Genomic DNA, 24428 nt, shown 5'->3' on the forward strand with positions numbered 1-24428 from the left:
ACTGACTGAATTGTTGAGGACACATTTTCCATATCTTAGCAATTAAAGTGTTGAGTGAAATGTTATCATGGATAGAAATAACGGGACCCGGGTTGAAATAATCCAGGATGCAGGACTGATTTAAATACCTCAATTAAATACACTTCAATTAAATAAATGCCACTATGTTTTATACTTTTAGCTGATTAATTTGCACAGACTATTTCAGGATGCAAGACTTATCATAAAGAGAGATCACAAATTCAGCAAAGGAAAACTTATATAAACTTATAATCTCAATTCTTTTCTTCTCTTAACTGAATCACTGTTGTTTAAAGATGAAAGATAACACTGACACACAATGATGCCAATGTCATTCTCTCAGATTATATTTACCTACACTTGTGGGGACATTTGCTCGCAGATACAAACATCCAATGGAACACATACACACACATGTACAAGAACGAAAAATAGAAAGAAAGAAAGCTGGACATCTTAAATTTGGTGTGGAACAAACAAGATGCGCTGTTCTTTGCGCCCATTCGTTTTTAGTGCAGCAGGGAGGAGCAGGAGGCGGAGGTCCATTTGATCGATAAGCCTTTGATGATCAAGTGAGGCTGCGTGCACGCTTGTTTGCTTTCATGTTTCTGTTTACAAATGGCTTTCAATAACTTATGTGAAATCCAGTTATTGCTAATGCTCACAGCATGCTGGCTGACATACGATATGTCACAGTGGTTTGCAATGTTGGAGGAAGCTAAACAGGCAGCCTTGAACGGAGTTACACTGCGTATGTTTGAACCACGCCATGTGTTTTCGTGTGTGCGGACTGGGCAGTGTAACTATTTCTGTGGGAGGCGAGTATAAATATGTGTCTTTCTGTGCAAGTGTGAATGTGTGTTTGTAAGTGGGTGGATGTGTAAGGATGGATATATTTGTGTGTGTGTGTGTGTGTGTGTGTGTGTGTGTGTGTGTCTCTGTCTCTTTAAGCTGTATTAAGTCTTTGAAAGCTTGGCAGAGGCGCCGATTTTCATGTATATAAATATCTCTGAGAAAAGTTTTTAAGTTATTTTATTTTGTAAACTGAGATGGACACGCATGTGTGTGCGTGTGTGTGTGTGTGTGTGTGTGTGTGTGTGTGTGTGTGTGTAGACCCATTTGCATGAGTGTCTGTGTGCGTGGAGTGCACTACAGAGGGGCAGATCTGGTACTACTTGCTGGGCCTCCTGCTGAGTTACAAAGTGAATACCTTATCACTTAAAGGCAGAGCTTCCACATGCTACACTCCACATTAACACAAGCACACACTTTCAACGGCTCCTTTCCTATCCATCAATATCTTAAAGTCTCACACTGGCCAGACATACACGCACACACACAAACTGACCCTCATGTGTATGCTACACTGCTAGCCGTGGAGCTAAGATCAAACCGCTAAACTGCTTTTAATGTCAAGACATGAAAACAAAACGCACTGCCTCTGTACTAGAGAGCTGGAGGGTGGGAGGTTTGAGGGTGGGGGAGGAGGTGCAGGGTAGGAGGTAGTGTGGGAGCATGGTGGAGGTGGTGGTGGTGAGGTTTTAGATAAGGTGGTCTGCATTCATTATAACCTGAAGAAGCCCTCAGAGATGGAGGAGGAGGAGCGAGTGGCAGTAGAATCACTTCGTGATTGTGCCTCCCACTGCTCCCTGCTCATAGCCCCCACCTCCTGCTGGGAGGAGGGAGCTGGGAGGTTAGATGTCAGGCTGAGAGGTGGGAGGTTAGTAGGTCTTGTAGGTTAAGGTATATGCAAAGATTTTGACAAAATGGCCTGTCAGACAAGGCAATACAATCATCTCAATGTCCCTGGGAGACACATGTTGCCATGTCACTTTATCAAACATCAAGTCATGTGGGATGGAAGTTGGCAATAGGAAGGATTACTTTCTTTACTACTTGGGAGTGTTCAGGTCACAAAACAATTCAATATGGTTGTATGAAAAAAAGAATGATAGCAGAATTGGTCCTACAGAGAAATGTTTTCAAAATTATGCAGATTACATCCAGGGTTTAAAATTCAATGCAATTGCACAGCCATAAAAGCTGCCTTTTATCTAAAAAAGTTTGTTGATCCCATCACTTAATGCTAAAAATGATCAACAAGCCAAACTGACACTTTTCTACCTGCATTACTTTAAGGGTCCTGGCTCTACGGACACATGCACATCTCACTGGGGCCAGACTTTATCAAATGTGTCTCTAATGACTCTGCTGCCTTCAGAGCATGTTGGCTCTCAGATACACATTTTGCTGCTCTTTTTCACCACATATAACAAAAATCAAAGGTTTTGAATTCATTTCTGCCAAAGGAAATGATGCAACACACCACACAACATTTTTCAGGGAAAATCCCAAAACTGGGTAGTTAGCATCAGCGGTGAGTGCTATGTGTATAGAGATTACATGACATAAAAATCTGACTGAGCCTTGAATGTAAAGAATCTGAGCTTTTGACTGCAACACATATGTAAATGAGTTTTTGCATGTTACATAAAAAGACTAATTGTACACTTAAAACCACTGTGTACACCACTGGAAACCAATATAACACCTGCCTGACGTAACACCTGCAGAAACATCAGGAAACATCAGTATTCAACGACACACACACACACACACTCAAGAATACGTGACACCTCATCAACAGCGCATGTACAGACCCATGCACACACACGTTCTGCTTTGACTGATTCTACACATATGGACACACACACACACACACACACACACACACACACACGTGCAGGGCTGCTAGGAGCCTTCAGAAGAAGTTGTGGCTCCGTTTCACGTGCTGAGGTCGATGTAGCCATTTTGCTGTAACATTATAGCCGCAAAATCGTCCATTTATGTTTCCTCTCTTCCTCGGGGTAATTAGCCGGCCTTGAAGTGGCTTTCGCTGCGCCTTCCTTTTTTTACACACACTCAGGGAGGCTGACTGAAAGCACTCATTTAACCCATAATTATCAACCCCTCTGTATTTAAAAAAAATCCCCCCTCCTCCTCACCCCACCACACGCATACACTCACAGAACTTACACATAATTACCTTAGCTGAAACAGACAAGTGTGTACATGCATGTGAAGGACACACACACACACACACACACACACACACGCAAAAGATCAAATAACACTTCTGGCATCTTTGAAACATAAACTCGCAGCTATGTTTTTGGTAACAGAAGAGTAACACATATGTTAACACACACACACACACACACACACACACACACACACAGGAAAAGTTCACTAACCCTTTAATTTACAGGAGTAGAGTTACCCACCCTTGCAGGCTGACATATATTGTCAGAGAATAAATCCGTAGTACAAATCAATATTAAATACAAGGTTTTCAACTGTGACTGACTGAACCTTGATTGATTGATTTTTTTTTAATAGGAAAATAACATGCATGAGGGCACATCTGCCTATAGGAAGCACTAATTATGTGCTCTTTCAGAAGTGTTGTTAGGACGGGGCAACCTCCAGCTCACCAAGCAGAGTGTGCGCCCCATGTAGGGCGAGTCCTTGGCAGTGGCCCGGGTTCGAATCCAACCTGCGGCCCTTTGCTGCATGTCGTCCCACCTCTCTCTCCCCTTTCCTGTCTTCAAGCTATCCTATCAATTAAAGGCCATAAAAGCCAAAACAATTATCTTAAAAAAAAAGAAATGTTGTTAGGACAGTCTTAAGGGGTAAAAAGGTATTTTCAGATGGAGGATCTGCTTCACACATTTTTTAAGTATCTGAAATGAACAATATGAGTCACACCTAATTTTGGCAGCGACTGGCTGGGTGTGCCCACTTGGAAATGTTTCCCTCTATATCCCCTGATATTCTTTAAATTTCCTCACTGTCTGTGTTCACTACAGACAATTCCACAATCTGGAATATGTATACTGCGAGTATGGAAAACACATTGGACTTAGTGTAGTGACACAAAAAGAAGTCAAGGTACAGCAGCAAGGATGTGCACGTTTTTTTTTTGCAGCATAAATGGAAATTGACACTGGGAAATAGGACAGACTCATGTCATGACGCAGTGACGCACACAAACACTGGACTGCAGTAATGTTTCTGACCGTATCTTGTCAGTTATGTGAATTTGCTTTTCAATGACCACCATTAATTAGCCAGTGTATCATCCTGCTGTGTTGTCCCTAGTGCCATTCTGGAGTGATGACGACACATTTAGTCTCGCTTACCAGACCCACAGCGCTGCATAGTAAGGTCTGGCCCCTCCACGCATACACTCCTGGATAGGAGAAGAAAATGGTCTGGGTTGTTTGCATTTCTTTAAACCAATCACAATCGTCTTGGGCGGTGCTAAGCTCCAGTCACAAAGACAGTGGATCTGCAAATTGGTCTCACGAAGGAACTTGCTTTTTTGCAACCCGCAAAGAAACGCACATCAAATATTAAATGTAGTTAACTGTTCACACAATACAGTAATGGGAGCTATTTAAATTCGCTGGATACATGGTTAAACATAATTTGCTCTTACCAGTGTATCATCGTGTGCATTTTGTCCATAGCAAGTCCCCGCCAATTGGTCCCAAAACGATGGTAAATGGTAGATGGTAAATACCGTAAACATATTCTTTGTAAATCTTTACAATCATTCCCCGAAAGAACCAAGCAGACCTGCCTTGTTGCATGATCCAAATTTTCTTCAAAACTTGCCATTTTCAGTGAATAGCTTGCTAGTTCGAAGTTTGTTGTTGTTTCCCGAAATTAACGAAGTTTTGCAAGGCAAAAGACATCCGGGCGCAGATCTTGTGGCAATTATCTGGTAATTGAATTGTCGTCAATCCAGACTCATTTAACGTAAGTAATTGCTGCAATGATGGTGTTTTGGTGGTGTGCAATTGGAGTGAAGTAGCCTCCTTTAAATCCTCTTTTCTTTCTTGATAGCATCAATCTTGTGTCTTGACTTCAAGGTACCGACTGGAGTTTTGCTAAGTGCAATGTTTTCACGATTGGGTCCCTGTTTTGTTATTCACTCGACATGATACACATTCCCTGCCGCCGGTTTCACACTACTCTGTTAATCGACAGTTGCTGGTGGGAAAGCGCAAGGAAATGTACCAATTTCCTAGCCTGACAAGCCAGACCCACATCAAGATGTTGGGTGTCTTTCAAATTACCAGGGCACGCAATAGGATAGCGCTACAACCAAGCAAAGCAACAAAGAAGGTAGCGGAGCTAGTTGATAGATTAAACTTTTGCCGTATCCGGTCAGCAAAACTCTGAACACATCTTCCTTTTTTAAGAATGACTTCAGTGCCGTTCTTCGTTCTTTTCTCAAAGAAAAGCTTAACTCCAAGTCTTCCAGAGTCGCGGCCAAAGACGATTCGAAAGACCGCTGTTCGCCAGCAGCAGCAGCAGCCATAAGCCCGCCCACCGACTCTATACACGATGTGATTGGCCTGGCCAGAGTTTGGTTTTTCCAGTTCATAAGCCAACAGAGAGTTGCTAGACTGACCCTGGCTGCAAATTACATTTGAGGCCGCTAGGGTGCGTCTATTTCAACAAAGCTTTAATTTAAAAACACTGGATTAAAAATATAAAATACAAGACGTTTTCAGTGTTCATCCAAACACCTTCATCAGTTGTTTAGTGTGCACAGGAAGTAACTCTGGTCTTAATACACAAGGCAGTCACATGATCTCATGGCATGAAGTCACATGACTGCTAAGATGAAGTCCATTTGTGTTGCCAGAGAAGATGGTGTCCCAGGGTGCGTCTAGATTTCTAGGATACCAATTTCCCAACAAAGGCAGTGAAAAAGAAGACTGCAAGGTAGCAAACATGGATGCAAACAATGCACACTTAAAAAGAGGGAGGACGGATATGCATTCAACTCTTTTGTCAGACCTTGAGCATACACACAATGCATTTTAGTAAGAAACGTTGAACGTAAGTATAACTTTGCTTACGAGAAATCTGAGCGATACAAGATAACTTGAACATTTGTTACACAATGTCTTCAACGGTCAAGAAACAGTAGTTGGTGCATATTGGTGGTTGTTTGACACATTTTTACACACTACATTGAAAGAGTTGTAGCATGCTGTGTATCACTGTACTGTACATTAATCATGTATGCAGCCATAAACATGAATAAACCCACTGCCAAACACCAAGTGCAACAGCACTGAATAATAAATCTCCTGTTTGTTGATTACATCAAAGATGTAATTACTTCAAAGACGTGATTACTTTAAAGATTTCAATTAGATATCAACACCTTTTTAAGTGCGTCAGGTAATCGTACATGTAGCCCTCAGTCTCTCTGTAGTCTAATTTCACTTGAAAGGCCTTTGATTTATCAGCATATTGTCGCTGTCTTTTATCTCCACTCTATTTAAACAGAAATCTACTGCTGAATACAAGAGTTAATGGGATCTCAGACGTCACTTGTTTGTAATGACGGCCCTCCACCTTGACCCTGACACACACACACACACACACACACACACACACACACACACACACACACACACACACACACGTACATATGCATTTCATATACACATTTGTGCAAAGAAACGCAGTTGCATGCTTTTGAACACACACACACACACACCTCTAATGTATTCTTTAGCTTTTAGATGACAGACTAAGTAGATCCGTCTCTTTTTATATTTGAAGCGGAAATTAAAGTGCCCTCCCTTTTGCCCCCCTCCAGAGTGCTTTTGAGTTTAATGTCTTTAATCTAAAATTTCACAGAGATGACACATTTAAAACACTCATTCATTCACTCAATTCACTCTCTTTCTTTCATGGTCATCCTTGCCCTATTGTGGAGGAAATAAAGAAAATTAAAAAATATGGACAGTTGCTGGGAATTAATGGTGGATTCACCTTGTTCTCTGCAATCCTTTCAAGTGGCTGCAATCAAACTGCTTTGCAGGGAAGACCTTTCTCACAAAAGACATCTGAGCTCAAGGGCGCCATGTTTTGTCATCAAATGAATCGAGGTTGCACTTAAAAAAGCGTCCGTCAAAGAGAAATGAAAACAACCATTTATAAATCGTGTTTTAGTGTGTGAATCAAACCAGATCTGTGAATTAACCGTTACAACAAATGTGCCACTCTAGAAATGAGAAACTGGTCGCACCTTTTAGGGAATAATTCCTTTGGTTGTGGTGCAACTTGGAAAATATTCTAAAAGTATCAGCCAAACTATTTTTTTAAACTATTGCTTTCAATTTCAACAGTTTGGGTGATCAAATTATCTTTGGTTTGATTGGTTCAAATTTAAGGACACACACACGTAAGGGTTTGTGGGTGAACGGGAGGGGACTCAGTCTACAGCGCGCTAAAATTCCCCACACCTGCATGCACAGAGAAAGTGCAAAAAAAAAGAATGACAGAAACCCAGACAAGAAAGAGAAAGAAAAAATGCAAGCAAAATGAGAAGATGAGGCGGCAACTCCACACGAAAGAGAACTGAGAATCTCACGGAGCATCTGATCCCATTGAAACTCTTGGCCTAGATTAGACTGATATTAGATTTTATCAATATTTCATTTGATTATATAGACTCACAGGAGAAAGCATAATGTATATGAAGTTAAAAGGCATGGCTGTGGGAAATACCTGAACTACTTGACATTGGGTAGACCAATTCTGAAACTGTCCCGTATGACTAAGAAAACATGCATATGATTAAGATGACTCTGAAAAGAAATGGTGCCCCTCTTTGCTGAGAGTAAAAAGGCTATACAGGATGCCATTTGATTATTAGTATTATTATTAGCATGATTTTTTGCCAGAAAGCCTTTTCTATTTTGTATGGAGAGACTGCAAAAATACAGTATGCTCATGGAAAAGGAAAGATACAGAAAATATAGATTTTCTTTAAACATCAGAAACATTTAATTCCAACTATTGACCTAAGTAATTGCTTTGACTTGGTATGTCACCCCTCTATCACTTGATAAATAACATTCATGCTCTTTTGCTATGGTCTAAAGCTGCATTGTGTCGTTAATATGAACCACATTTCGTAAACAATGATTTTACTTTCCCTTGTTGTCAAATATGTTAGCATGATGACTTGAGAATACATTGAAATGGAACAAGTCTCATACTGTAACTCTTCAGCCAGAGTACTTTTATATTTCCAATTTTCTCCTCCACTGCTACTTAAATACTCTCTTTAATACACAATCTTACTCTGAGACATTATGTTCATACACAACAAATTTGCATTAGTAAATAAGTTTTGTAAGAAAAGTAATGCTGTCTGGATTACATTTCTTTATACGGACATAGTGAAAATACATTGATATTGAACTCATCTGCAAACTGCTCACCGCCAATGCAAAATGTTCATATGGAAACGTTTTTATGGTTATGTTCAGGCTACTCATAGCACTTGGTTACGTTTAGGAAAAAATTGTGGTCTTGGTAAAATATTGAAAAAGTCAATGTATACTTGAAGCATGAGGCAAGACGTGTAAATACTTAACCAAAAGCATTATCTTTTCCTAACTTGTACCAAGTGTTTTAATCAAACTCATTGGACGCAGCTCAATCTCTGTATTCTGGTGTCAGAGTCCAGTGCTTTTGTAGATTTACATTTACATCCAACATTGCCCCCAGTACCACCAGGGTGACCTGCTCTACCCGTCATGACCCCCCACAGCCCGTCCCACCCCAGCAGTCAGTCACGAGTAGTGAGTAGGCCTGCCAATCTGGAAGTCATTGCCTTCTCCAGAGTCAGGAGCCCAAAATAAGAGCCTCTTAGTTGGAGGTTTGGGCAACATCAAAGCCCAGGCAACCATAACAACACAGCTATGTTTAAAAAAAGGGCCAAACACCCCTCCTCCCAAAAAAACGCCTGCCCACTCCCCAATTACACACACACACACACACACACACACACACACACACATGCATGAATGAATGCATGTATGCAAGGACACGCCCAGTGCATGCAAATACCTACACAAACATGCACACACACACACACACACACACACACCATCGTCCACTGCTGCCACACACCACTGGAACATCTGGGCCGTGGCCATGATGAATCAGTAACCACTGCTTGTTACTTACAGACAGAAAAATACGTGTGTGTGTGTGTGTGTGTGTACATATTACTATGAATACTACACCCAAATGTAACGGTCACTGACAACAATGATTGATTTTGATATGAAAAAACAATTGTTTGGCTCAAGACAGGAAAGAGGCGTATAATCTGATCATTATTTACACCTTTAGGATGAAATGGCACCTTGTTTTTATTTAACCACCACTTGTCCTTCAACTAGTTTACCAGTAAGATTATGTTCTCCACATTTTTTGGGGGGGATTTGGGAGTTTCAGCAATCTCAGGGAAGTTTATATATCTACTTGCTAGATATATAATTAGCTGATTCCAGTATATATATATATTTTTTTTTTATTCAAGTAAATAAAACACGTTATAAATAAAATAAGTTATTCAAATTTGACTTCTTTTAGGGCAATAATAAATAAATGAACAGTGGATTCAGCATTTATCCACCAGAATGTTGTTACTGGCAGTGTAAATAAGGCTTTGGCTCTAAATCTAAATCTTTTAGATTTTTATATTGCGAACCAAAATTTACAGAAAATGTATGAAAAGTTGTAAGTGTATTTATTATGCGTTCCCTACAACTGCTTTTCCATCCTTTCTGATTCATTATTGATGTTATTTCATTTCCCAGTTTTCCTGCACAGTGTTTTTATGCAGATGTTTTTATGTATGCATAATACTATCTTGTTCCATTTAGCAACACTGCGGGTGTAAATAATAACAATAGAGTTGCAGCAGTAGCAGAAGATTAGAGTAGACATAATGGTTGTAGCAGTAGTAGCAGTTGTAAAACAAGTAGTAGTCTTGGCCAGACTTGAGAGAAAAAGAGAAGAGAGACAGGAGAGAGTGCAGATTCACTTTTTTTTTTTTTTTTTTTTGGGGGGGCTTTTCCCTTTATTATATAGTGACAGTGGATATACAGGAAAGGGGGAGAGAGATGGGGGATGACACGCAGCAAAGGGCAGCAGGTCAGATTCAAACCTGCGTCATTGCAAAGGACTCAGCCTACATGGGGCGAACGCTCTTACTGGGTGAGCTAGAGGCCGCCCCGAGTGCAGATTCACTTTTCACACATATTCTGACATCACAGCTCAGGCACGATGTGGTGAGAAAATCCTCTCCATGAGAGACGACACTCTGCTCGGCTCCAGCTGGCTCCAGGCCACGGATATGTCTGGGTGCAAAATCAAATCCAACCATTGCGATGGCATTTAGAGATGAGTTATCGCTTTGATAATGAGCGGACGGAGACAGACAAACAGGCAACTTTCTCTTCTAGACTGTGGTGACGCCGTCACTCTGCAGAAATGACCTCTAATGAACGGTCCTAAAGGGAGCTAATTAATGGTGTGTACTTGTTTATTTCTATCAGAAAGTGCCACAATTAACAACTTGTTTGTGACATCTGGGCAATCATCCGCAACAAAAATATTGACACCGGGAGTCAGGAGGAAATGAGGAGACCACAGAGGACATAAATCCTCTTTGAGACAAACTTCCTCCAGGGTTTGGTTTGCTCAAACAATAGATACTACGACTACTACAGGCCACAGCCATATTTGTCTGTCTTGTGGGAGCCAGTTAGCAGACCAAAAAAAAAAAAATTCTAGCGGTTTGATAACAGTATTGTCGAAAAGGCACAGAGACTCGCCGTGGTGGAAAAGGCGCCTGTGTTTGCATTTATTCTCAGACAAGCTAGCCGGGATTGTTTCCAGTGTGAAATGTCAAACTTTCACAACTGTGTTTATCTGACCTGATTTATCTGGTGGCTGCGGTTTGGGATGAATGTTTTTCGCCTCGTGAGTGACCCCTCGGCGAATCTCCTCCTACCTACTGTATTGTATGAGGGAAGGAAATGCCCGGCCTCAGAGCTTTCTTTCTATCTTCTTAAAGATCCCCAGGGTGATTGCCATCCTGGCCGGAGGTTATGTGGTCCCGTCCCCTGCTGCGATGACTGAGAACATCTATCACTCACTCATTGTGAAACCTTTCTCCTACGGCTGCTGAGGACAGCTTTCACTCATCAGCTCAGACTAAATACCAGACCATGTGCCCAAATGGAAAATACCACACATTTAAATTTAAAAAAAAAAAAATCATGCACTGATGCGTTTCCTGTTCCCCAGCATCTATTTATTAGACAAATATGGCCACCAAATACCACAATAAAAGAATCACACAGGTCATGGTTTTTTTCAGATAGAGAGATGCACAGATAATGTAATTAGGGCTATACCTGAATTTTATTTTTCGATATGAATCCGATTCGGCTGTTCAATACGAAGATTCGACTATTCGTTCCTTTTCTTTTTTTTTAAAGTTTAGACTATCAATTTTGAAAATCCAATGGCACAAGTTTCAGTGATGATTTGGACCACAAAACAGTCAAATCTGGTCAAATGTCGCCTGCCCCAGTTTCACAATGATCTGAAAATATTTTTAACCTCAACAGGTGGCACAGTCCACGCAGTCTACACAACACGGCGTGTCAGGGAGGATCCATTCGTCTCCCCACATTTACTCGTGGCAGTGCTCTAGGTGAGCTTGGAAAGGCTCCGGGTGAAGATGACTTGCGGCTCTAGCTGTGAGCTTTACAGCACCCCTCACCCGGACCTCGCCACATCCCGGGGCTGTGGACTTAATGCTCCCTGTGCCCTCTCTCCCTGTGTGGAGGGACGGCTGTCCTCAGTACGTCAGGGGTCTGCGGCAATGTCAAAAACAGAAGCTCAAAGTATTTCAAGTCGACTGAGGGGTCACCGACGGAGGTTCTCCTCATGGACTTTCAGGGGTCGGCCCTAAATGTGTATCAATCCAGTTGTTTTCCTTCCTTTCGGTTTTAAAATCATTTACAATACTTTAGCATGCTCTCAGAATTCGCTATCCCACAATGCTACCAAAAAAAGTCAAACAATTAAGAGCAGAAACAATTGTTCCATTAATCAAACAAAATAAATTGGCATCTAGTTTGACGATGGATTAATCATTTCGCCAAAATCTTTTGAAATGTGAAAGTTTGCTGCTTCTCTGTGTTTTTATTCAATCATTTGTACTGAATATCTTTTAAGTTTTGGACAGTTGGTCGGAAAAAAAACAAGACATTTAAACCAACAACTTTGGGCTCTCAGAACTTGTGTTTTCAAAGCCTCAACGATTTAAAATTTAATAACTGATTTAAAAAATAATCAATAATGAAACATCTTGAAAAACAAATGAGTGTGTGTACATTTGTTTACAGATTTGTTCTACATATTTTATCACACATATGTGTGTTCCTAGCAGTGTATTTGACTCTCGTGCGTTTTCTGTGTGTTTGTAGCGTTCAGGGCGTTGATGAGGCGGTCGTACATGGCTGACTCTACATCTAGGCAAACTGTTGGGTGACTCAACTTTTGGGGAAGCAGACAACTCAATCAGCTTACATGCTTTCTGCCCTCTGGGCCACCGGTTCTCCTCACGTGCACGCTGCTCTCTGTCTGATCTGCTGCTTTGATGTTTGTATCAAAATAATCTCATCCCTGGGCGTTACGGGAGAATTGAAGGCCATGCAAAAGAAATACCTGGGGGGCAGAGTGTGCTCAATGGCCTCAACATCCTGAACCCAAACAGGAATATTTTTTGGAAATGCGTGTTTATACACACACACACACACACACACACACACACACACACACACACACTAAAGGCAATCTGCTTTTTGAAAAGTGAGATTTTTTTGCACACATTTGCAAATAAAAACGTTTATCTATTTTATTTATTTTTTTTAAGAATAAACCAAACCAACTACAACAATGACACAAACCGTTCTCTCAAATTTCCAGTTCTTTCTATGTTGCATCACAGTGTCGATATTTCAGCAGGGCATAAGGTCACTGGATTTCCAGGATACAGTTGATGTGTGAAAGCCGCTGTTGTGTAAACTTTATCCAGTGTGTTGAACTCTCACTATAGCCCCTTTCGCACAGCCTGTTCCCAGAATTCACAGACACAGAATTAGAGGACAGAGTTTTTCCGCAATTTGGCCGGCAGTGGAGGTAGTAACAGAGCCAAATCGACATCTGTGTCCATGGCGTCAAACACTCTTATCAATAATGAATTTCTTTTCAGGTGAAGGGAGACATAAAGCTTTGGATAGTTATTTCAGTAATATTACTGTACATTCTGATTTAGCGTTAAGATTTAGCATTAGGATTATTGATTAATGGGTCAATAATTTTTTTCCCCCCATTAATCATTTAATCTATGAAATCACAATTTCCCAGAGCCCAATGTGACATCTTCAAAAGTCTTGTCTGACAAAATATATTCTATTTACAATGATGAGACAGAGAAATGCAGTTATTCCTCATCTTTAGGAAACTGGAATCAGAGAAGGTATGACATTTTTGCTACAATGAGTTATAGATTAGCAAAAAACTTTGTAAAACTATTGTTTCAGAAAGACAAAAGGAGGAAAAAGTATGGGACATCAACCCAGACCCAGCCAGAAGGCACACAAACCGACAAGTATACAAACCGCAAGAGGGGAGTCTTCAAATGACATCAGGGACAAACTAGAGCCCCGAGGCCCCTGTCCAATCGGCTCATTCCTTTCATCGTCTCTCAGAGAGATCAGGCAGTCCAACAGGACCATTTTAAAAACCACCCTTCACCCAAGATTACGGCCGTTGCAACAAACACTTCTAAGACCAGGTTATTTATCAGCACTGATGACCAGTGTGCGCACTGGGTGCTGACACAAAACACTTAAAGGGTCTCCTCAGAAGTCTTGATGCGTGCCGACACTACTCTTCATCTTCAGGTGGAGGGCAAAGGCCCAAAATGGCGACCTTTGACCATTACAAACTTCAAAACTGGATGAAGACCAAAATTCATGACAATACCTGGAATGTTTTGCTAGTTCAACTTCAGTTTTTAGATTGCATTGACAGTGCTTGATCTGTGCTTCGCCTACTACTATTATCTACTTTCTGAACCCTGCAACACTCAGGGTTAGCATGGTAGAAAAGAAAAGTTTAACCTTAAAGTATTTTTTGTGAAAAAGTTGATAAAAAGATAATTTTTCTGAAATCCCTGAAAGGTTTTTTAGAGAATCAAGGTCTCTACAGAACAGAGAACAGCCTTCACGATCAGATGATTTACTAATATATTTCAGAATCAAATGTTCCAACAGTCGTCCAACTGTCACGACTGCAAACTGAATCAGTGCTATGTGTTGCGTTTGCTTTGGCAAAAAGTACATTTCCTGCCAATAAAGCCCACTTGAGTTAATGCCGGCGAAGAGGTGAAGGAAAGAGGTGATGTAGAGATGAAAGAGATGCTCATTTTGTTTGACAAACCCAAAAACCCCAAAGATATTCAATGTATTATCTTAGAAGATGAAGAAAACGAGCAAACAATTCCTGAAACCAGGACGGAAGCTGGAACCAGTGAATTTTCGCTATTTATCATTTAAAAAATTGCTGTAATTATTGATTGATAATCGTAATAGTGACGATTAACACTCTTCTACGGACAGACTGATCAACTTTGTTTCAGAAGAACAAAAGGCAAAGAGAACAGAAGAGATTGATGAATGTGTAGATAGAGGAAAGGATAGAGTGATGGATGGATGGAAGTGTAGAGGGAGATTGTGGATGCTGCTCTGTCTCCCTCTCTCTCCTTTCATGTCCTAATTTATTCTGTCTGATTAATTCCTTTTACCCCAGCGGCTGGAGTGATCCCTGTGGATGTGCAGTGCGCCCCACCTCCCAGCAGCCCCGGCTCTCCTCTCTCTCTCTACTGTACCTTTCTTCTTTCTACCTCTCTCTTGGCCCACCTGCTGGGCTGGTCCCCTCTCCACACGGCAGTGCAGCAGTGAGGAAACAGAGCAGGCGTGCCGTAACCATAGCAACCATAGCACCGCTTCAACCGCAGGCCGCAAAAAGTCCCAGCTCTTGGTCTAAGATCTGTTGCTCCACTTGTTTAATTTGTATGGGCAGCAGGGTTCAAACTTACCACCATCTACTAGCCAAATGCTGGTAAAATATTCAAGTGGCTGGTAGATTTGCTTCACTCACCAGCCAAAAAAACAATGGTAACCTATTGAGCTATTTGAACATTCACTAACCATTTGGCTGGTGAACAAAAAAGTTAATTTTGAACCCTGATGGGCAGAATGCAAATGTCAACTCAAAAAGCAACATGGGCCAAGATTTTAGTACATTATAAAAGGGTTGGTTCGTCCCAGAAATTACAAAAACAAAAGCATTTCATTTACACCTTTATCCATTTCGATAAGTTTTAGTTTTATGTGACAAGGTTTTGATAAGATAAGATAGATGTTATTGTCCCAAAGGAAATTTGTCTTGGACACATACACAAACAGTATCTGCTGTTTAGGATTAGGATTTGTACATACTTGGAGCAAGTGAGAAAATGCAGTTTGTTTTTAGGAACTGACCCTTTAAAACAACTCTTTCTACCCACAGTCTGCTATAGTTTGATAATTGATTAATCCTTAAAAGTAATTTTTCAAGCAAAAATGCAAAACAATTGACTGTTCTAGCTTCATGTTGGTTGAACACCAGCATTTACACTTTTCTGAGGCTTTATAGACCAAACGATTGATAAAATAATGAATAAAAAAAATAAAATCTGCAGATAAGTTGTCTTTGTATCTTCAGAGACATTTAAATGTTAACCTGAAACCCTCAATCCTTCAAACTCAATCTAACCCTAACCGACTGGACCAGAGGGCAAGAGGTTAAATGTGTTGAACAAGACACGGTACAAGGATCATCTGTGACCATGGTGACCTTTCAAAACGCACTCTACTGTGTCTATAATGTTACGCTGCATATACTCAACCAAAATAAACTGATTTCACAGTTAAACCCAAAGAACTTTAAATAACACAGACGTTGTTGCTTCTGTGAGTGTGTGCAGTCATGTGTTTAAAAAGGCAAAAATTTACAAAACTCCTTTCGCCAGAAGTGAACAGTTTTAGCCAGAGATCATCAGATGGACTTGAAAACTACATTCTGGAGTTTAGTCCAAACACCTGGAAAAACAGCTTTGGTTTTCCTCTCGACTCTCATTTATGGTTATAAGTGGTTGCTACCACAAGTGGTTTGGCTTGGTCTCAGGGGGGATAAGATGCTTTTCTGTATGACGGATAACGCCTGAAGTCAGTTACTGTTACGCAGCTGCATCGGTGTCCTTGAGACACAGAAGCCCTGAAGTAAAAAAAAAAAGAAAAAGAAAAAAAAAAAAGAATTATCTTCTTCTTATAAAAGGCACATTCTTATACTTTTAAATAATGTCTTCAGGTTATCAGTGATTTTAAAGCACCGGCAGACTGTAATAATGTATGACGGCTGGAACATTGTGTTGTGGTTTAATACAATTTGTAAAGAAGCAGGTCTATTTTAAATGAGAAAACCTGTTAAAACTTAGAGTTTAAGTGCATTGCACTCTTAAAGCAAGAGGCTTGGACTTTCACTCACAAATCTGATCACATACCATCCTCCCTATGCTATCATCCCTGTCCTTCCCAGGTGCGTTTTCTATCAAAACAAAGCAGAAATTATATAAAACATAATTGTAATCTTTCAGTTTAATGTTAGGATACTCTATGTATTGATGGCAAAACATATTCCTTCTCTCTCTCTCTCTACGGTACGAAGAGATGCACTTTGTGTGTTTGGCAAACATCCTTGCTGTAGTTTGACTGGCTTGAATTATAGATAGGAGACGCAAGCCACCCACTGCTTGTTTGTTTGTTCAAGACTTTGAGTAAGCACAGGGAATGCAAGAGGAGAGAGAGAGAGAGAGAGAGAGAGAGAGAGAGAGAGAGAGAGAGAGAGAGAGAGAGAGAGAGAGAGAGATGCACCTCAGAGAAGATCCTTATTGTCAAAAGGAGTAAAGAGTTCGCCCTCAGTACATTTTGAAAAGAGAGATATGAAATGGGATGGAGAGTTCAGAGGGAGATGGAGGGAATGATGGTTAAAAAAGAAAAGGAGAAGAAAGAGATAGAAAGAAAGAGCGACTGCATGGGAGACAAAAAGCAGAAAGGGCAGAAAATAAATGGGAGAGAGGCAGAAGGACAGAGCAAGACAGCAACCGAAAAGGAGTGTATACCAATCCATGAGAGATTGTTGAGAACATCGACAGAGTTTGGATTTGAAAATGAACATGTTCATGCTATCAGGATACAACCAGAAAAACACTTTGACAGTGAACATATAATATGACCGGGTGCATCAAAATCAACGATAAAGTTAGTGTATTCATCCTTAGCTGCAACATGCACTGTTTGGTGGAACATCTTGTTTGTTATCAGCTGAGTTTGTTTTTTAGCGTGATGGAATAATATTTTGAAAAGGTTTAGAAGTTGATGTCAAACTTGGCCTCCTATACACCACCGTTCATCATGGGTTTGCTCGGAAAGAATGCTAATAAATAACGGAGAAATAAAAAGAGAAGTAGGCGACACAGTGACACACACGCCGCCATCGTGGTGGCAGAAAACATCCCGTTAAAAAGTCACCATACCCGCAGCCATAATTGTTTGTTAGCGAGAGCTGCCTTACATCATTGACCGCCCCTCCCCTGCACTGCACCTCAGCGGCGGTTCTTCTGAATCCAAGGGGGAACCCTCCTCTGCCCATCCAGATCACATTACACAGGGCTCAGAGCTCTGATGTGGCTTCAGATAGAGAGCGTACAAACCCCGGCCCACAACCACACAGACCAGCTCAGCGCAGGCCCCGTCCTGTGGTCTCCTCACTATGAAAGAATATTTTTGAATGCCTTGTACATTCCCTAACTATATTCCCCCCCACATGCTGCTCTCATTTAAAGGGGTTTTAATGGGGGGGTTGCCAAGTATGCCGGTGGTTGTGACAAGTTGTTCTGAAGGGATGCACAAAGCGCTTCATCGGGTTTCACTTCTGGACAGAAGGTTCTGGTAGGAATTGGAAAGAACTGAAAATAACTAACCAATGTCAGAGCTGAGGGTGGTGAGCAGATTGTAATTTTATTTCTTCTTTTTTTTTTTTTCTTGAAGGCAGAAATAAAGTTATTGGTACAGACTCACTCGCAGACTTTTTTGGACTCGACGCTAACGCAAGAAGTCACCAAACTCCTATCACTGATATATGAGGATAGCACTAGACTAGACAGGTACCGACTAGTTTCATTTTCCAAAATAAAATATCCATCCATCCATAGCCATAATGCCAACAAACTGACATATGTAAATCCTACTGTTGAATATAATATAGTTGCTAAAGACAAGAGCTGCAACTAACGATTCATTTCATAAACGATAAATCTTTCAAATAATTTCTCAATTAAGTGAATAATCGTTTGGTCTATAAAATGTATGAAAAGAAAAACATGTTGTTACAATTTCCCTGAGCCCAGGGTAACGTATTCAAATTGCTTGTATTGCTCGACCATCAGTCCACAACCCAAAGATATTTAGTTTACCTCCGTATATGACAAAGAAATCAAATCCTCACATTGGAGAAGCTGGAACCAGAGAATGGTTATGCCAATTTGCCTAAGAAAGTACAAGTCATTACTCCACTAATCATTGCACCTCTATTACAGACCTCAAGAAATATTTACACATGAGCTCTGAACAAAATCAGTTTGCTGTGCCAGTACACCACCATACACATTATTAGGTCACAGGTGCTGGGATATCTAAATGGAATTCAGCCATGATTAATGTTATTAATTACAACTGTGATTAACAAGTCAAAAGGTCTGACATTAAAAAGAACAATAAACAAATGAATCGGAGTCCCCTCCCATGATATACAGTATATTTACACAGTCTGTGGTGAGGATTCAGACTTATTTATCATTAAAGGGGTGATAATGTTGTTCAGCAGACCTGTACTTAATGCTTAATTTCCTTTTATAATGGATCAAACACAGAATATTTGAAAAGCAGATATTGAAAGAATGGAGGCCAATGGGAAAGAACTGCATGTGAAAGGAGTTAAAACCAAAAACCAGGTAAATACAGTACTGAATGCATGTTTAAAAAGGTGGATAGATTATTGAAATGTTAAAATTGATAAATGTTTAGACAAATGGACTCCTACTAATGGCTGAATACAAAGACACATACTAATGGGTGAATACAAAGACACACACACACACACACACACACACACACACACACACACACACACACACACACACACCTTTTCATCCATCCATCATACACATCAATTAAATCTCATTCCACTGGCCAGGTCTTGTACTAGATTAGCAGCCTACCTTCCCTTTCTGTATCTGAGTGAGTTTCTCTTTAATCTTCAGGAGATGTTCCCATTGATGGGCCTATTGATTTGATGTTGCGCCAGCTGCTTTTATCTCCAGGAACTCAAAGGAGGTGTTGGAGAAGAGAGAAGAGATGCACTCCCCACCAGCTTTAACCGCACAGACTCTGGGCTTGTAGCTCAGTCTTATAGGTGAGAATATATTTATAAAATATGTAGGGAATAAGAAAATGACACCTCAGATTCAATCAGCAACCCTCTGTGACCCCAAACTTTTTTGTCTATTTGAATCTCATGTTATAAAAGAGAAAAAAAAGAAGTTAAGGAAAAAGAGAAAGGACTTTTCTCTCGGTTTGGAGGCAAACTGTTGAGGATTTCGACATGCCACAACTCCACTGGAGTCATCTGTGTACGGAGAGTGAAGCGAGGGTGCTACCATTCAGCTGACCACATGTGGAGTTTGTCCAAAACTCAGTGAGAGCCAGTGCGTTCCACCACAGAGCTACATGCACAAGCCCAGGGGGCCTTGCTGTGCAGCAGCATCAGAGAGACCGCCCTGTCACCACTCGCCATCTCTGGGGCACAGTGTTCTCTCTGCTGTACTGTGTGTGTGCATGTATTTATGTGTTTGAACTGTATGTTCATGTGTTTATATGTGTATCCATTTATGTTCTTCCATCTATTTAGGAATGTGTGCATACACGATTTTTATAAAAACATTTGTGTGTTTGTGTCTCCCTGCGAGAGCAGGGCAGGCCTGTGGTTTATGGAGCGCCTGCCAAACTGCCCGGTTCGCTAACAGAGGGGGTTGATATTCTGCTATCGATCATCTAAACTAATAACATAGCAACTTTCCCACAGTGTGTAATTATCACCCCAAAATAAAGTGGCTGGCTCTACCCTCTGCCTTTTAAAATCAGCTTTTGTCATCTGCTCACTCCTTCCACTCTTTGCTTCTTCTTGCGCCCCTCATATAAGAGTTCACTCTGTGTGCACCTGAAAGTGTAAATCCTCAGACAATTTTCCCTGTGGGTGTCACGTGGGAACTAAGGCCGTAGATGATTTTCTGTGTCAGACGCTCCCGCAGTTTTCCGTCTCAGGACCTCGTAAGAGTTCTGTAAAAGCTTCCTCCACAGCTGTGGTGGGAGCAAAAGCAGCAGCAGTTATGTGGGTAACTTATGACTGTCAAAAAACACTTCCATGCTTAGGATAATTTAAGCCAGCAATGTTGCAGGTTCAATGTGTAAAAAGGGTTTAATGTTATGCATTAATGTTTTTCCTGTCTCACCATCTCCATTGATCTTACCACGTTCTGTCTGTCACTTCAAGTAAAGGACAATATCAGTGTTTTCGCATATTTAGCCCATTTTCACATATAATCTACATCACCACTTAAACTGTTTGAGAAGCATGTGGTTGTGTTTTAGCTATGTGAATGAATACAGTCATTGATTTATATTCATTGCAGTAAGCTATGAAAACCAGTTAATCATTATGTCATTATTATCAACTCTGGCTTTTTGGCAAAGGTGCATACATTATTCAGCTTTTTAAAGTGACTACTTGCTTGTTTTCCTAATCCTTTATAAAAGTAAATCGTAGAGCTTTGTTTTTTTTTATATACTGTTGGTCAGACATAAGCAATTTAAAGAGGTTTCCTTGTTTGTAATTGTAAAGGGCAATTTTTCCTCCATTTCCTAACATTTATAGACCAGACAATTAAATGATTAAATCTATTAATCAGATGTAAGCAGATTAATTGATAATGAAAATAATCAGTTCAGCCCTGTAGACTTTGCGTTTACTGTGTACATTTCAAGAGTCTGCTAATCGATTTCATGAATGATAGAAACAAAAACAAAACAAAAATATATGTCCTGCATTCAAAACTGTCCACCAAGAGACACCGGTATAGTGCTTTAAGAGTCTACTTCTTTATTCTTGTCACTCATCCATCCATCCATCCATCCCTTGTTTTTCGTGCCCTCCTCCAGCATTCTTCTACCCATCCCTCCATCATTCTTATCCATCCCGTCTATACAAAAAGTTCTGATGTTTGTGTTTGTGGTCGGCTGAATTGTTTAGTCGTGATTTGTAATGTAAATATGTGGCTGCGTGTGAGAGCACCGCTCCCTCTGGACGCCCCCTGAACACACACAAACGCACACTTAGTCACAGACACACACACTGCATATTCAGGGAACAACCAGCAGCTGCCTGGCTTGGCTCTGTTACTCCTACTAAGCCATAATTGTTCCCGGGCCTCTGCTCTCTCAGCGCTGGTCCACCCGAGCCAAGCGGCTAACCATCAGCAGCGGTTCGCCTTCAGGCTCCAACCGCCCCGCGATGTAGCTGAAAGTCTCCGCACAAGATACAGCACGCAGCATGGCCAACACTCGAAAACAAGAATGCATGTTCCATTTTTAACAAATTAATCGTTGACGGAGCTTTCAGGTGAAGTAACAGCCTTTGCCACGAACATTAGAGGTCCTCTGCTTTGTGGGCTACAGTGACTTGATTAGATTTCTCACAGTGCAACTTTGCGGTTTCATTCCAGGGTTTCAACAAATGATTAACTGCTATTGATTAATCTATTGGTTTTTATTTCAATGTCATTTAAAAAAAAAAAAAAGAAGGACATGACCATCGAGAGTCCCCGAGGACCAAGGGGCATCTTGCGATGCAGCTATAAAGCTTCTACAGACATTTTGAGTTTAAAAATTCATTCAAGATTCCAATCATAAATCACACGATCTTCATCAGCAGATGAAGTTTGCCCAGCCGTGAAATTTTTTTTTTTTTTTCTGAACACTTTAGGACTTCTCGTCCATGTAGGCTTGAAATTTAAAAAGATGGAGATCGAAAGCTCCAGCACATCTACTAAAATGAACCTTGACATGAGACGGTCTTGTAAACATCTACAATTTAGTGCAGAGGATTAATGGAAATACTGAGTGTTACGGCCACAGCAAACAAACACAACTTAAATGTGACCGTCAACATATCGAATAACACCAGTCATGACCAGTCGAATCACGAACGCTGTGTTTGAGCTGTGTTACTGGTTACTGGTTGCACGGTGTTCGTCGTTCGACTGATCATGACCGTTTTCCAAGATGGCGCCCGCATGTAAAAATGAATGCTACTGTCTTTATAATCTATCTTTTTAATAAACTGTCTGTACATTTACAAAGTTCTCAATGCTTCGGTTTACATTATGCTACCGTGGAAGTGTGGTGCTATTTTGAGCCTTGTTAGTGGTATAAAATAGTGATTTACCCTCTGCCCCGAAAGGTAGCGTTAGCAGCTAATCACCGGTTCGTGCTAGCTTGTTTTAAGCTAAATACACATTCGATTAGCATGAAAACAGATCCCAGAGAACGGTCGACTGGGTACTAGTTATTAACCCCTAGGTTCATTTTGCGCCGGAATTTTCCTTTAACAAGATCCATCCGCCCTCCTCTCTCCTCCCTTGAATCCTCAAATGTCTGCATCTTCTTCTTCATGATGTCTCTCCCTATCTGTATTTATCTGTTACTTAGACTAAAAGTTCCTTCCTATCTCTCACTTGCTGCCTCGCACGTTTAATCTCAGTCCAAAAGAAACATGGTGGGAAACCATAAAGCCAAGAAGCTTGCAGAGGCCAAACCAGAGATCCCTGCTCCCATCCTGGACTCCTTCCCTCCGCTCCTCCCTCCTGTTACTGTATGTGATGCCGCTGTAAAGAACCCATTACTTCACTGATCAAACTCCAGGATTTTTCCATGACCGGGTCATGACAAAGCACCTCATCCACCGCCAACATGTTATAAGATCATTTCATGTCGTGCAACAAGGTTTTTGAATTTCAAAGAATTCTGCTTTGCTCTTCTCCTTATTTGTTCTTTCATGCAACACTTCATCACCTGGGAGATGCAACCTTAAACGTGACGTCTTTCCATGATGCCAAGTGATGAATGTGCTAATGTGGGACGTCTTGAGTTTCCCGTCTCGTTGATAAGCAGGGAGTTACATATGAATAAATATAGTACTGATGCAAAGAATGAACCCTCTCCGATTTGACTTTTTCAATGCTGTTTCAGGCCATAATTGTAATTCATCTCATCTATATCTAAAACAAATCAACTTCTACAACTGTATTGTCTCTAGATATGCATTTCTGTTATACATTATTTTCCATTGTAGGTCAGATGCTTTTGTAGACAGTAACTTCTCCATTTAAAGCGGTAAAAAGGAGAAAAAAAAGAAGATGCAGTTGAGCAAGTCAAGCTTTAAAACTTTCCACCAACACACAGAGCAGCACATGGTTAGGGAGGATCAGTGAGTGAGAGAGAGTGTGTGTGTGTGTGTGTGTGTGTGTGTGTGTGTGTTTGTGTGTGTGTGTGTGTTCAGGTGACAATGAGACTCAAGGCCTTTATTTTCCATGGTAAACCACAACAGGCTTAACCTCGCTTAACTGACTGTACACAACGAACACATACACACGAAGAGAGAGAGAGAGAGAGAGAGAGAGAGAGAGAGAGAGAGAGAGAGAGAGAGAGAGAGAGAGAGAGAGAGAGAGAGAGAGAGAGAGAGAGAGAGAGAGAGAGAGAGAGAGAGACCCTTAATGCCAAAATGTCAAAAAGAGTAAAGAGTTCGCCCTCAGTAGATTTTCTATTGCAAATATAACATGCAAGTCTCACTTTTCTCACTGAGCTTCAAATAACTAAATGCACTCTTAAGCTCTACTGATAGTTGGTAATAATGTTTATTTCACAATAAGCAAAAACACTAGAACAGTTTATCTTGGTCACTGAAGAAGAAGCTACAGATCACTCGGGGAAACAGGACATTTGATGTTGAATAAAATCAAAAAAAGTAATGCACATTATCATTTACTGGTGTTCATATTTTGAGCAATCCTAAGAACTCTGCAGGAGAGACATTGGTGGATAAGGTGAAAGGAAGGAAGAGGACGGTTTTTGGATGGGGAAGTCGGAAATCTTACTTTAATATAATCTTTGTTGTCATTGTGGCAAACTTGTTTAACACTTTATATATTTGTTAGCTGT

The 24428-nt window shown here is 40.7% G+C and overlaps 1 protein-coding gene across 15 annotated transcripts in view; it reads right to left on the reverse strand.

Annotated features, from left to right (window-relative positions):
- Positions 1-24428, reverse strand: part of tcf7 (transcription factor 7) — an 81463-nt gene that overhangs the window by 35869 nt on the left and 21166 nt on the right. The window lies entirely within an intron of this gene.

Source organism: Sander lucioperca, chromosome 13 (assembly GCF_008315115.2).
Source record: "Sander lucioperca isolate FBNREF2018 chromosome 13, SLUC_FBN_1.2, whole genome shotgun sequence".
Lineage (NCBI taxonomy): Eukaryota > Metazoa > Chordata > Actinopteri > Perciformes > Percidae > Sander > Sander lucioperca.